We start from the raw sequence: 16,585 nt of genomic DNA, 5'->3' as shown, positions 1-16,585 counted from the left end.
ATCCCACTATTATTGTGTTACTGTCAATCCCCTTTCTATGGCTTTTAGCATTTGCCTTATGTATTGAGGTGTTCCTATGTAGGGTGCATAAATATTTACCATTGTTATATATTCTTCTTGGATTGATCCCTTAATCATTATGTATTGGCCTACCTTGTCCCCTTCTACCAATCTTTACTTTAAAGACTATTCTGACTGATACCAGTACTGCTACTCCATCATTCTTTTCATTTCCATTTGCATGGAATATCTTTTTCCAACCACTCACTTTCAGTCTGTAGGTGTTCCTGGGTCTGAACTGGGTCTCTCATAGAAAATATATATATTTGGGTCTTGTTTTTGTATCCATTCATCCAGTCCAGGTCTTTTAGTTAAAGTATTTAATCAATTTACATTTAAAGTAATTATTGATATGTATGTTCCTATTTTGTTGCTGTTGTTTAGTTGCCAAGTTATATCCAACTTTTTGCAACCCCGTAGACTGCAGCATGCCAGGCTCTTCTGTGCTCCACTGTCTCACAAAGTTTGCTCAAATTCATATATATTGAGTAGGTAATACCATCTAACCATCTCATCCTCTGCCGTCCACTTCTCCTTTTTGCATCCATCTTTCCCAATATCAGAGTTATTTTCAATGAGTAGGCTCTTCATATCGGGTAGCCAAAGTGCTGGAATTTCAGCTTCAGCAACAGTCCTTCCAATGAATATTCAGGGTTTATTTCCTTTAGGATTGACTAGTTTGATCTCCTTACAGCCCAGGGGATTCAAAAGGGTCTTTCCAAACACCACAACTCAAAAGCATCAGTTATTAGGAACTTAGCCTTCCTTATGGTCCAACTGCCATACCCACACATGACAACTGGAAAAGCCATAGCTTTAATCATATGAACCTTTGTCAGCAAAGTGATGTCTCTGCTTACTAATACACTGTTTAGGTTTGTCATAGCTTTCCTTCCAAGGAGCAAGTGTCTTTTAATTTCATGGCTGCAGTCACCATCCAGTGTTGAAGCCCAAGAAAATAAAATCTGTCACTGTTTCCATATTTTCCCCTTCTGTTTGAATGCTGAGTATTAAGCCAGCTTTTTCACTCTCCTCTTTCACCCTCATCAAGAGGCTCTTTAGTTCCTCTTCACATTCTGCCATTAGAGTGGTATCATCTGCATATCTGAAGTTGATGATATTTCTCACAGCAATCTTGATTCCAGCTTGTGAGACTTCCAGCCCTGCATTTCACATGATATACTATGCTTAGAAGTTAAATAAGAATGGTGAACATGTACATCTTTGTCTTACTTCTTTCCCAATTTTGAATCACTCAGCTGTTCCATGTCTGATTCTGAATGTTGCTTCTTAACTCACATACAGGTTTCTCAGGAGATGGTTAAGGTGGTCTCGTATTCCCATCTCTCTACAGATTTTCCACAATTTGTTGTGATCCACAAAGTCAAAGACTTTAGTCATGAAGCAGATGTTTTTTCTGGAACTCTCTTGCTTTATCTATGATTGAACAAATGCTGGCAATTTTATCTCTGGTTCCTCTGCCTCTTTGAAACCCAGCTTGTGCATCTGGAAGTTCTTGGTTCATGTACTGCTGAAACTAGCTTGAAGGATTTTGAGCATAACCTTGCTAGCATGTGAAATCAGCACCACTGTATGGCAGTTTGAACATTTCTTAGCATTGCTCTTGTTTGGGTTTGGGATGAAAACTGACCTTTTCCAGTCCTGTGGCCACTGAGGAGTTTTTCCATTTGCTGAAATACTGAATGATGCACTTTAACACCATAAACTCTTAGGATTTTAAATAGCTCAGTTGGAATTCATCACCTCTACTAGCTTTGTTCACAGTAATGCTTCCTAAGTTCCACTTGACTCCACATTCCAAGATGTCTGGATCTAGGTGAGCAACCATATCACTGTGGTTATCTCAGTCATTAAGACCTTTTTTGTATATTCTTCTGTGTATTCTTGACATCTCTTCTGCTTCTATTAAGTCCTTACCATTTCTGTCCTTCATCGTGCCCATCCTTACATGAAATTTTGCCTTGATATTTCCAATTTTCTTGACAAGCTGTCTAGATTTTGCCATTCTATTGCTTTCCTCTACTTCAATGCACTGTTCATTTAAGAAGGCCTTCTTATCTCTCTTTACTATTCTCTGGAACTCTGCATTCAGTTGAGTATATCTTTCCATTTGTTTCTTGCCTTTTATTGGTCTTCCTTTCTCAGCTATTTGTAAAGCTCCTTGGACAACCACTCTGCCTTTTTGCATTTCTTTTTCTTTGGGATGGTTTTGGTCACTGCCTTCTGCACGATTTTACAATCCTCCTTCCATAGTTCTTCAGGCATTCTGTCTATCAGATCTAATCCCTTGAACCTATTCTTCATCTCTACTCCATAATCATAAAATAATTTACTTAGGTCATACCTGAATGGTCTAGCGGTTTTTCCCTACTTTCTTCATTATAAGCCTGAATTTTGCAATAAGGAGCTCATGATCTGAACCACAGTCACCTCCCTATCTTGTTTTTGATCACTGTATAGAGCTTCTCCATCTTGGCTACAAAAAATATCATCAATCTGACTTTGGTATTGATTATCTGGTGATGTCAATCTGTAGTCATCTTATGTATTGTTGGAAGAGGGTGTTTTCTATGATCAACATGTTCTCTTGACAAAACTCCCTTAGCTTTTTCCCTGCTTCATTTTGCACTCCAAGGCCAAACTTGCCTGTTATTCCAGGTATATCTTGACTTCTTACTTTTGCATTACAATCCTCTATGGTGAAAAGGACATCTTTTTTTCGTGTTAGTTCTAAAATGTCTTGTCTTCATCAAGCCAGTCAACTTCAGCTTCTGTGGCATCAGTGGTCAGGGCACAGATTTGGATTACTGTGGTGTTGAACAGTTTGCCTTGGAAACGAACCAAGATCATTCTGTTGTTTTCAAAGTTGCACCCCCGTACTGCATTTCAGACTCTTTATTGACTATAAGGACTATTCCATTTCCTCTAAGAGATTCTTGCCCATGGTAGTAGGTGTAATGTTAATCTGAATTAAGTTAATATGAACATTAATTCCAGTCCATTTAGGTTTACTGATTCCTAAGATGTCAACATTCAATCTTGTCATCCTCTGCTTGACCACGTCCAATTTACCTTGATTCAGGAAACAACATTACAGATTCCTATGCAATACTGTTCTTACAGCACTGGACTTTACTTTCAAGACCAGACACATCCACAACTGTCATTTCCACTTTGACCTAGCTGCTTCATTATTTCTGGAGCTATTCGAAATTGCCCTCCACTAATCCCCAGTAGCATATTGAACCCCTTCCAACTGGAGGCCTCATCCTCTAGTGTCTTATCTTTTTGCCTTTTCATACTGTTCATGGGGGTCTCCAGGCAAGAATACTGGAGTGGTTTGCCATTTCCTCCTCCAGCAGACCATGTTTTGTCAGAACTCTTCTCTATGACCCGTCCATCTTGGGTGGCCCTGCAGAGAATGGCTTATAGTTTCACTGAATTATATAAACCAGGACAAGCCTGTGACCCATGAAGGGGATGTTCCAGTTACCATTTTATTAATTGTTTCTGATTTGTTTTTGTAGTCATATTTTTCTCTTGTGTTTCTTGCCTAGATAAGTTCTTTTAGCATTTCTTGCAAAGCTGGTCTGATGGTGCTGAATTCTTTAAGCTTTTGTATGTCTGTAAGACTTTTAACTTTTCTGTCAAATCTAAATGCTGGTAAAGTAATCTTAGTTGTAGGTTTTCCCCTTTCATCATTTTAACTATATCCTGCCACTCCCTTCCAGCCTGCAGAGTTTCTGCTGAAAGACAGCTGATAACCTTATGGGGATTCCCCTCTATGTTATCTGTTGCTTTTGCTTGATGCTTTTAATATTTTTTCTTTGTATTTAATCTTGATAGTTTGATTAATATGTGTCTCGGCATGTTTCTCCTTGGCTTTATCCTATATGGGGCTCTCTGCGCTTCTTGGATTTGACCATTTTTTTTTTTTTTTCCCCATGTTAAGGAAGTTTTCAACTACAATCTCTTCAAATATTTTCTCAGACCCTTCTCTTTCTCTTCTTCTGAGACTCCTATAATCAATGTTTAATGTTGTCCCAAAGGTTTTTAAGACTGTCTTGAATTCTTTTAATTCTTTATTCTGTTCTGAGCAGTTATTCTGCACAAATTATAGCTTCTGGCTCACTTATCCATTTTTCTGCCTGTTATTCTGCAATTGATTCTTTCTAGTGTATTTTTAATTTCAGTTATTGTATTGTTCATCACTCTTTGTTCTTTAGTTCTTCTAGGTCATTGCTAAACATTTCTTGTATTTCCTCCTTTCTATTTCCAAGTTTTTTAATCATTTTTACTATCATTACTCTGAATTCTTTTTCAGGTATATTACCTATTTCCTCTTCATTTATTTGGTCTTGAGACTTTTTACCTTGTTTGTTCATCTGCAACATATTTCTTTGTCTTCCCATTTTGTCTAACTTGCAGTGCTTGAGGTCTTCCTTCCACAGGCTGCAGGGTCATAGTTCCACTTGTTTCTGGTGTTTTCCCCAGGTAGGTGAGGTTGGTCCAATGACTTGTATAAGCATCCTCATGGGAGGGATTGGTGCCTGCATCCTGGTGGGTTGAGCTATTTCTTTTCTTTTTGATGGAGAGGCAATGTCAACTGGTGTGTTTTGGGGTGTCTGTGATCTTAGAACTGCATGGCTTTGTGTTCCTATCTTGCTTGGTATTTGATGTGGGATGTTCAGCACTGGAGCCTACAGCCAGCTGGGTGGAGCCGGGTCTTGGAGCTGAGATCAAACTCTGGGAGAGCTCTTGCCAATTAATATTCCCTAGGGCTGGAAACTCTCTGGCATTCCAGAATCCTGCACTGAGAGCTCACACAGCACAGGTCCAGGCCTACCCTGACGTCATAACCAAAACCCAATAAGCCACATGGCTCTGCAAAAAAAGGGGGCAGAAAAGAAAAGATCAAAGAAGATGGGGAGGAAAAATGTAGGTAGAATGAAAACAGACAAAATCTAAGACAAATAACAAAGACAAAAACAAGCAAACAACAACAATTAAAACCAACCAAATGAGCAAACAAAAGCCCAGACAGATGGTAAAAGACCAAAGAAAACCAAACAAACAAACCAAAGAAACACACGCACAGACAAAATAAGAAACAAAAACAGAGAAAACAAAAAACAAGAGAATAATGGGACAAATAAAAGAATCCCAAGACAAAAAAAAAACTAACAAAACCAAACAACAAAAGCAGAATGCAAACGGAAGGATAAAGCAAACAAAACACCCAAAATGATTTTTAAAAATTTAAAAAGATTTAAAAAAAAATAAAGGAAAAAAGGTAAAAACACAGAACAAAGGGAGAAAAACAAGGGAAAAGCACAGAACAAAAAATTAACATAGAAACAGAAATACAAAAAATAAAAATATATTAAAAATTATTAATGAAAACACAAAAGATAAAAATAAAAAAACAAGAGAAAAACAAAAACAGAACAAACCAGAAAAAAAGTAATAATTATATTTTCCTAAGGTCTCAGCTGCCAGTATCCTTTTCTCCATGTGAGTCACCTTCACCTCCCCAGAATGCTCTCTAAAACTTCTAGGCAGTCTCTGGTTCCTCTGTGTGCACTGTGGTGGGTAGCTCAGACTCTGACTCTGACCCATGGGTACTAGATCCCCAAGTCTACCGCTGCTATAGCTATACCAGTTTCATTTGTGAGAACACTGATTGTCCATTCAGATATTCCATAGATGCAGGGCGTACCAAGCCCATTGCAGGGATTTAATCAGTGGTTTGTGCAGCTGCACAGAAATATTTTTGTTCCTCTTCCTTAGTCACCCCACCCTGGGTCTCAGTTGTGATTTTAGCCCCACCTCTGAATATGGGGCCACCCACAGGAGCCTCCTCCCAAGGCAGCCCTGGAGCATTTGTACCCCATCTCTCCCCTGTGGGGACAGGGTACAGATGTGGCACACCCACCTGCATCACAGGGGCCTGGCGATGACAGGTGAGTAAGGAAGCCACAGGCCATAAGCACGAGAGATCCAGCACTAATGGGGGCCTTTCCTAGTGCCTGGAGGCAGGAGTGAGGTCAACCCTTGCTGGGGCTTTTCTTAGCACCTGGAAGGGCAGGTGTCCAGTGAGTGGGAAGAAAGAGTCTACAACGGCGGCTCCATTCCCGTGTGCCACTCAACAGTAGCACCCTGCTTCTGAGGCAGTCTGGATTTCCTCCCTCCCATCCCCTCTGGCTATCTCCTCATAGCCAACAGCAGTCTTCTTCCCGGGTTTACTCTTCAATCCCCATATTCCAGCTCTCAGCTTCCATGTACACTGGCAGACACACGTCCCAGTCTGGGACAGGCAGAGCTGAGGCACAGACCATCTGTGCAAGTCTCACTCTGTCCTGTCGGCCACAGACCAGCTGTTTCACACTCCTCTGACAGCCTCAGGTGCTTCCCTGCCGTCCCAACCAATCCTCTGCTGGTGAGAAGGCTTCCCCAGTTGCAGGAACCTCTGCTCTGCTTCAACTTCCCTGATGGTCAGAGCATCATGGAAGGAAGGTCTGCTCTTCAGAACGGTCATATCATACTGGTCCACACTATTAATCAAAACACCAGTGTAATCATACAGGCATTACATAATTTAAACAGGACACAGATCCCATCTCATTTCCTCTCCTCTTTTTTCTTTCTTTCTTTCATCCTACTCAGATATGTGGGGATCTTTCTTGTCCTTTCCAGTGTCCAACATCTTCTGCTAGTGTTTAGTTGGTGTTCTGTGAGAACTGTTCCATCTGTAAATGTGTTCTTGATGCATTTGTGGAAAGAGATGAAGTCCATGACTTCCTACTCCTCCACCATCTTGGTTATAACCTCCTCAGCTGGTCATTTTTTAACTTATAAAGGGAAGCTGCAGTAATGCTTCTTCATATTACTTTGCAAATGCAGTGAACAAGGAAAAGGTATTGCTCCCTTCATCTTGTCACCTGTTTGCTTCTGGAAAGGCTACAGCCAACAAAATAATCCTTAATAACTCTAGATTTGATGGTCAGAGCATCATGGAAGGAAGGTCTGCTCTTCAGAATGCTCATATCATACTGGTCTACATCATTAATCAAAACACCACTGTAATCATACAGGCATTACATAATTTAAAACCTGAACACTAGGTTGGTGCCAAAGGGATGGGAAAAAATGGTGTATATAAGACAATGAAAACAACACATCTAAACATGAATATGGAATGACAAGGGTTCTACCACCTCGATTACACTGGTGGGAATTCAATTAGGTGCCCCTTCTGCGCAATGCCTAATTCTATCATTTGAATGAGCAAAGTGTAACTAGACAGAATACCATCCAGAAAACACTTGCTTTGTAAGGTCTAATATATATCTGGATAAAGATGATTAGTAATAGCTTTGAGGACCACCTAGTTAGTAATTCTAGGAATAACATACATACATGAAGTGACACATTGAGTAATGAAAGGCATAGCATATAAAGTTGATCAATCTCCTCCAACAGTGCAATTGCTTCTTCTCTTAACTTAGATATCTGATACATAAAAACAAAATAGGGTTTCCTGGGGATATTCTATTAAGTTCATTGTCTGTTGACCCTATCTTATAATATCTGACCTGAACACATAAACATGAGGGCATTTGGAAATACTGGAAAACTACAGAAGCAACAAAAATTATGAACCAAAGCCATTTAATTCTTCAATGGCTTCAACCAAAGCCAACATTCTTCAATGACTGATGAGTATTTACAACTATTTACAGTAGCATCAGTGAGAATTAACAAGTAATAAGTAAAAGAAAGGCCTGGTTCTGAAATAAGAACTAATTGCTTAGTATCTATGATGATGATATTTCATAATTATATTTTATTAATAAAGCACTTTGAGTGCCCAGGAATCACCAAGAATTTAGCAATAATATGGTACAAACAGTGGAACTAAGGACATGTTCAACTGGCTTAATTGCCCTTAATACTTTTCAAGAAGCTACTATGTTTCAGGACCATACTTAGAATCTGTTACTTTATTTGCTATTTGCTCAACTACCTTTTTAAATTGTGGTTATTTTCTCCTCTCTTTAGAGAAAAGATACATTATCTACCTTGTATGCGAAATCAATGCAATGAATGGATTCATATGAGTAAATAGAATAGTATTTGTTAAATGAATCAATTAATTACAAAATAAATTAATGAAAAGGGAAAGAAAGAAAAGGAATGGTAAGATATGGTAACAGTAATGATATGGTGTGATATAGACGGTGTGGTATATAGCATGCTATGGAATGGTACAGTATGATATAGTATGCTGTGGTGGTTGTTCAGTCACTCAGTCGTGTCTGACTCTTTGTGACCCCGTGGACTATAGCACACCTGGCTTGCTTGCCCTTCAGCTCCCAGAGTTTGCTAAAACTGATGTCCATTGAGTCGATGATGCCATCCACCCATCTCATCCTCTGCACCCTGCCTCCGCCCCCGGCTTCTCCTCCTGCCCTAAATCTTTCCCAGCATCAGGGTCTTTTCCAATAAGTCGGCTCTTTGCATCCAGTGGCCAAAGTATTGGAACTTCGGCTTCAGCATCAGTCCTTCCTATAAATATTCAGGGGTGATTCCCTTTAGGGCTGACTGGTTTGATCTCCTTGCAGTCCAAGGGACTCTCAGGTGTCTTCTCCAGCACCACAGTTCAAAAGAATTAATTCTTCACTGCTTATCCTTTATGGTCCAACTCTCACATCTGTACAAAACCATAGCTTTAATGATACAGACCTTTGTTGGCAAAGTGATGTCTCTGCTTTTTAATACACTGTCTAGGTTTGTCACAGTTTTTCTTCCAAGGAGCAAATGGCTTTAAATTTCATGGCTGCAGTCACCATCAGCAGTGACTTTGGAGCCCAAGAAAATAAAGTCTGTCATTGTTTCCATTGCTTCCCCATCTTTTTGCCATGAAGTGATGGGATGGGATGCCATGATCTTAGTTTTTTCAATGGTGAGTTTTAAGCCAACTTTTTCACTCTCCTCTTTCACCTTCATCAAGAGGCTCTTTAGTTCCTCTTCACTTTCTGCCATTAGGATGGTGTCATCTGAATATCTGACATTACAGATATTTCTCCCAGCAATCTTGATTTCAGCTTGTGATTCATCCAGCCTGATATTTCACACATTATGATAATGATAAGGTAATCCAATGTTATGGTATGGCATGATATGGTAATTGGACAGTACAGTATGACATGGTGATGGTATGAAATGTCTTGGAGATGGTATGATATTGGGATAGGATGGTAATGGCTCTATTCTGAAAGTCCCACATCCATGGATAATCTGTTGACAAGTTCCTAGAGTGGTATAGTAGTAGGAATGTTTTGAAAACTGACTCATCAATTTTAAAGACAGACAGAATCTTGGAGGAAATCTAGTCTAACTTTCATTTTAAATATAAGACAAAGAGAAAATATGTGGTTTACCTAATGTAACAAAAAAAATGTGCTTTGCCTAATGTAACTCATCTAGTTACTGGGGAAGCAAGGTTGAGCCCTAGGTCTTCTAACTTTCATTCCTGTAGTATAAATAGCTCCTTTTTTTCACCATTCCCTTGGGAACTGAGTGGAGTTCCTTTGTGAAGGAGACACACTGACCAGCAATACTTACTATGATATCACTCCACTAACTCATATAATAAAATGCTAGCAGTTTTAACAAAGAATGGAATTTTTCTTGTTGTCTCATAATTTCAACTACAAGCCTCAAGAAAAGTTTCTAGACAGATCCCTACAGCATTTACAAAGAGTTGACCAAGCCAGCCCATCAACTATCAGTCCTAATCTCTTATCTTCAGGTTACTTAAGATAAGGTTCAAGATCCATGGTGGAGATACTTTGAAGAGAATTCACAGATATAGAGAACACCGTTTTCTCTTTTCCTTTCCAAAGTATAGTAAGGCAAAATTTTTCTCCTCTATCAAAACAAGTGAGTGAGTGGTCCAAGGTTTTCTTTACTTACAGAGCTATAAGAAGGGGACTGTAGCATTTCACTTCTACAGAATGCAGAGTATCTCATCTAAAATGCCCATATCATAAAGTTCAGGCCCATCTCAGAGTGTCCAGGAGCACTCAGAGAGGAGGGGTGAGAGAATTCCTGGGAAAATCTAATGTGTGTCCTTTGGAATCTAGGTACTGTTATACATAAATACATGGGAAAGTCTGAAGATAGGAGGTCAAAAAAAAAGAAAAAGTTGGAGGGTAGTAATTGAGCAAGCATGTTCAACATCTGCTATTTAATAAGTCACAGATACGTGCTATTTCTTATTGCTCAAGTGGACAAAAACAAGAGCAGCCAAACAATAAGCCATTTCACAGGAATTCTGCCAAGGAAAGTTGACTATCACCAAGGCAAGTGGACATTCAGTGTCACGGGCTATAGGTATATGAGGAGGATAGAAGGGAAAAGGAGATAGAGCATCCCTCAGAAGGTCAAGCAGGTAATTGAAAACTGCGAAGTGAAAAAAAAAAAAGATGAAAAACTATATATGCAATAAAATATAATTTTATTATTTTATATAAATAATATGAGACTATATTTAAAAATATGGGTTTCTCTGGTGGCTCAGATGGTAAAGGTGGCTCCCTGCAATGCGGGAGACCTGGGTTGGATGCCCAAGTTGGGAAGATGCCCTGGAGGAGGGCAGGGGAACACACTCCAGTGCTCTTGCCTGGAGAATCCAATGAACAGAAGAAACTGGTGGGCTGCAGTCCACGCAGTTGCAAAGAGTCAGACATGACTGAGCGACTAAGCACAGCATATTTAAAATATAATAAGTAGACATATGTTCTCATCAGGATAGTGAAACTCATAAATTTTCTAAAATGAACAGAAAATACTTTTTATAATCAGAAGAAATACACTACTAAAAGTGCTTGCAAGTAACTTTGTGGGGAAATGTGAACATTTTTACAATTACAGTCAAAATCAACTTCTATCTTCTTTTCAGTGCCATTAGTACTGTTCTGAATCTTGCAGCCAAAAGCAGTTGCTTTAACAATATCAGATGATGAGAAATATAACAATGCTCGAATTTCAGGGCCAGGAAGATAAACTGGTCCACATTGTGTTCACCCAACATTGTCAAGTGAGCTCTCCACAAGACAATAACATGGCAGACCACTGCTGCCAGAATATAATCCATTGCCCTTCTGCCTCCTCTCAGTGGTATCACCAGCTAACTCAAAATTTTCATTACTCACTTTCTACCAGCTGCCAGGAACACCAGCCATCTAAGATCTTCAAATTGCTCTTTGGTCCAAAATATAGAAAAAGCTCATCAAACCCCTGTTCACCAAACTAGCCATCAGAAGTCCAAGCTTTCCAAATCATCCTTCAGTATAAAAATGCTCACTCAATACTACCTTGCATAGCTTCTAATTTGGTTCCACCATCTATCCCTCACTTCCTTTCTAAATGCTATGTGTTAGAAATTACAATCCATCAGCAACAGTATAGACCAGCCATTAAGCCTGGGACAAGGGCTTCCCTGATAGCTCAGCTGGTAAAGAATCTGCCTGCAATGCAGAGATCCCAGTTCGATTCCTGGGTCAGGAAGACCCACTGAAGAAGGGATAGGCTACCCACTCCAGTATTTTGGGGCTTCCCTTGGGGCTCAGCTGGCAAAGAACCCACCTGCAATGCGGGAGACCTGGGCTTGATCCCTGGGTTGGAAAGATCCCCTGGAGAAGGGAAAGGCTACCCACTTCTGTATTCTGGCCTGGAGAATTCCATGGACTGTACAGTCCACAGGTTCGCAAAGAGTTAGACACCACTAAGTGACTTTCACTGTCACTTTCACTTCATTTTCACTGGCTGAAACCAAGTTCACCAGCCCTGTCACTTACAGCTGTGTGACCAGAGGCAAATTGCTTAAATTCTCAATTTCCTTATTCATAAAGTGGAATTAATAATAGTACCTATAAGATTATCATTAGGTTTATGTGAGTTAAGGTATGTGTATTTAGAGTTTAGAACATTTGCTTCTGCCACATAATGAGTGTTTGATAATTCATTTATTTTTATTAGAAAACTCACCTGTACTCTCAACCTAAACCTTACATGTTCCTCCCAAGGAAGTGGCTCTTACTGAAGTGCTCCCAAGTAAGGCTATTTTTTCTTTCACGTCATGTATGTGTAAGACACTGCCTGGAGGTGAGGCTGCTTCTTGCTCCTGAGTGCAGTTTCCAATCTATCGTTCCTCTTCCAAAGATCCCATCTTCTCGGAAGCACCTGTAGTCAGATCTTGCTACAAGCTGCTCTTTGCCACACTGCCTCATCCACTGATCTCACTTATGGGCCACTCTATCAGCTACTTCTATCACCACTACTTCTTTCAGCATTCTTAGTAAACTCAAATCCCTTAGATAATACACCCAACAATTCTATCTCACAATTCCCTGGCCTCCTTAAAACCAGTTTCATTTTCGTTAAAAAAAACAAAAAGAAGAAGATGATGATGATGATGCAGTCAGAAGAGATCTCCTCCATCTTCATCTTCATGCTTCCAGATCCAAACTATATTTCATCTATGCCCACAAATTCTGGGAGGTTTTTCTGTTATAATAGAAGTGTCACTGCTTCTATTTAGGGCCACTCTCTCAACTTTTTCTCTTCATCTCATCCCTAGTCTCCTTCCCAAGGACTTCACTCCTACAAATATCTCCTCTTTTTCTTATAACACCCATCTAAACAATTTACTTGATTTTTCTCTCTCCCTTGCACTCTTTATCAGCAAACCCTAACAGTTCTATCTCCAAAATATACCTCAGATCTACTGTCTACCACCTGTACTGCTCCTGTTTAGTCCAAGCTGCTTCCATCTTTCTCCTGGAACAAAATAACAGCATTCTCACGGATCTTCCACCTCTATTTTTAACTCTTATAACATAGTCCATCTTCTATATAGCAACAAGTTATCTTTCCAAAATGTAAGTCATATCTCCACTTAAAGCTTTCTAAAGCCTTCCCACTAAAATTAAGTCCAAAATTTCCATTCTAGACTACAAGGCCCTAAACAGTCTGGCTCCTGCCTATATCTCTGTCATTATTTCCATCTTCTTTTTCACTTACTGTATCTGGCTATCCTGCTCTTCTTACCATCCCACTAACCATATCAGCTTATTTTTCATGTCTCATCTTCTCCACAGCACTTATCAACATCTGAAGTTATTTTTTTTATGTTTATTGTCTCTGTCCTCACCCAATGTTAACTTATTGAAAGTAGAAACACTTGTCTTATATCTATATCCTCCACACCCAGACACCCTTTCTGGAACATCTGCTGCTGCTGCTGCTGCTGCTGCTAAGTCTCTTCAGTCGTGTCTGACTCTGTGCGACCCCATAGACGGCAGCCCACCAGGCTCCCCCATCCCTGGGATTCTCCAGGCAAAAGTACTGGAGAGGGTTGCCATTTCCTTCTCCAGTGCATGAAAGTGAAAAGTGAAAGTGAAGGCTCTCAGTCGTGTCCCACTCTTAGCGACCCCATGGACCACAGCCTACCAGGCTCCTCCGTCCATGGGATTTCCCAGGCAAGAGTACTGGAGTGGGGTGCCATTGCCTTCTCCCTCTGGAACATCAATGGCAGTCAAATATTTCTAGACTGACTAAAGTCTCCATAATAATCGGGAGTAGACTATATTTTTCTTCTCTGGTATTGAGGGCCAGGTCTGACATGCCTGGGGTCAGGAACGTCCCCTGGAGTAGGAAATGCAACCTGCTCCAGTATTCTGGCTTGGAAAATTCCATGGACAGAGGAGTCTGATGGCTGCAGTTCATGCGGTCACAAGTCGGACAATACTGAGCAAGTGAGCATGCACTGACATGTCTAATGATGGGTTAAGCATTTCACAGAAAAGGACAAAAAAAAAATAAAAGTACCCCTGCTTTTAAATTATTCAAGATCCATTTAAGGAAGAAGAGCTATGAACCCAAATCACTAAAATACTACACTTGACCCTTGAATAACAAAGGTTTTAACTACGCCTGTCAACTCACTTTTTTAAAAAAATAAACATGTACTACTGTACTAAACAATGCAAGATCAGCTGAATCCATGGATGCAGAATCACACATGGAAGGTCTGACTGTAGTTATATGAGGATTTCTGACTGCATGGAGGGGAAGGTTGGTGCCTCCAACCTTGGTGTTGTTCAAGGATCAACTGTATTTACAAAGCAAACTATCATGTTCCATATGTGAGACTTACATATGTATACACAGTAGAAATCAGCAAGAGAGGAATCCTTAGGGAAAAATAATTCTATTAATATGAGTATATATATATTTTACAGATGAGAAAACTGAGGTCCAGGCAGCTCAAACAATTCACCCAAAGTTAAAAACTAGGAAAGACAACACTACCACTACAATATTGTAAAGTAATTAGCCTCCAATTAAAATAAATTAATCAATTAAAAAAAAACAGGAAAGAAGTCAAGTTCAAACACACCTCTTGATGTCAAAGCCCATTCTCCTCATAGGAACCTGTTTTGGTCAGGTCCTTATAACAACAGCTGGCTACTACGAAAGATACATCTACCAGAAGTAAGACTATAATCTCTGTCAGGGACATCTGGAAGTCTATAACTCCACCAATATTAAATTCCCAAAGGGCTTGAGTCCTTGAGTCTTGAAATATAAAACAGATCATCAGTTCCCTGAAAAAAAAAACAAAAACAGAGCCTATTTTCCACAGGACACTAGAACTAATGAAGTAAAAAGATAAACAGTTAATGAAGGGATTTTTAAATTTTATTCAAACTATCCTTAGACGTGAAATGTTTAAGGAAACTTTCCACTGAAGCTTGCTGCCTCACTCAGATCCAAACTAGCCACTCTGAGTGAATTAGTTATTAATTATACAGGGAAAAAATGTGTGTTTCTGTGTGAGTGTGCACAGATGTGCATGTATTCAAGTCTTTTCATGTGCAAATGAGCTGTTGTCAATAATTTTTTGCAATTAATATCTATGAAAATAGGATGAAATTTATGGAAAGGGATTTTTTTAATGAAATGAGCATGAAAATTAGGAAAGATGAGAAAGGATAAATAACAGAGGGGAAATAAGCAAATAGATGAACATGGTTATGTTAAAGATTAGGAGAGTGGAAAGATTAGATGTCATGGGACAGATTATTAAGAATTTATGTTGCTATTTTGGAAAATAAAGAGTCATTTTTCTGAGTTAGAAAGTATACTAATGTGATCACAATGTCTATAGAGGTATACCACTCTAATAACTTGAATGTAAAGTGTTTAAACTTAATTGTTGGCACGTTTCATGGGAAAGTCATCTTATAACCCAACTGAACTAAGTTTCTCAAGGGCAAATTCCACATCTGATTCATCTTGCATTTCCCAGTGCCTAGCAACGTGTTTTTAGTGTACTTAATTATAGGGGTGCACTAACTAATAAATTGAATAGGACTAAACTGAGATACATTGAATTTACTTGGTCAAATTGAATTAGAATGGTCAGGAATGGGAACTATTAATTACCCTCACAAACACACTTTTATTCCTCCATTTTAGATACCAAAATATACTTACTTAAGTAACTTCTGTTCTACTTACAATGAGCTTAGAGTAATAGCCCTCTTTTTACACTTTTACTATCTATACTTTACAAAGAGGCTGTAATATACATAGCAGAAGTATAATCCGCTTTATACATAGATGAAATTGAGTCATAGAGAGACATCATATTTTTCCACAGGATTACTTTTATATTACTGCCACCTAAAAGTGAGTCAGTGGAAAAAAGGAGATCTGAACTCAAACTCCAAAAGCATTACTTTCTCATCAAAGTTCATTTAAAAAGATTCAATCATAAAAGCAAAATTATGAAATATTCAAATAAACATATTTGATAGTCAAAAAAAGGCACAAAGATGACTACTTTTAGGAACAGAAGTTCCTGTTTCTGCATTTTTTTTTTCACATAAAATAGAGAGCAAGGTTCTTATCAGAATGTACAGAGAACAAACATATAAGCAAGGGCAGGGAATCCACCTGATGATTTTGCAGAATACTCAACCTCACTTACATTATCCCTACTGCTAGGTTTATTATTTTGATACCTGATATTTGGAGTATTTTCTGCTGGTCAAACACAGCAAATAGGACTAGTCTCAAGTGCTAAGGCAGTCTTAAGTCATCTTCAATGGTTCACTTTTTTTTTCCATTTATTTTTATTAGTTAGAGGCTAATTACTTTACAATATTGTAGTGGGTTGTGCCATACATTGACATGAATCAGTCATGGATTTCCATGTGTTCCCCATCCCGATCCCCCCTCCCACCTCCCTCCCCATCCCATCCCTCTGGGTCATCCCAGTGTACCAGCCCTGAGCACTTGTCTCATGCATCCAACCTGGAATGGTGATCTGTTTCACACTTGATAATAAATATGTTTCAATGCTGTTCTCTCAGATCATCCCACCCTCGCCTTCTCCCAGAGTCCAAAAGCCTGTTCTATACATCTGTGT

At 39.2% G+C, this 16,585-nt stretch overlaps 1 protein-coding gene across 14 annotated transcripts in view; it reads right to left on the bottom strand.

Annotated features, from left to right (window-relative positions):
- KIF21A (kinesin family member 21A) overlaps positions 1-16,585 on the bottom strand; it is a 174,639-nt gene that overhangs the window by 142,773 nt on the left and 15,281 nt on the right. The gene's annotated exons all lie outside the window — the stretch shown is intronic.

The sequence above is a fragment of the Cervus elaphus genome, chromosome 3 (genome assembly GCF_910594005.1).
Source record: "Cervus elaphus chromosome 3, mCerEla1.1, whole genome shotgun sequence".
Taxonomy (NCBI): Eukaryota; Metazoa; Chordata; class Mammalia; order Artiodactyla; family Cervidae; genus Cervus; species Cervus elaphus.
This window is presented reverse-complemented; position numbering and strand designations above follow the sequence as displayed.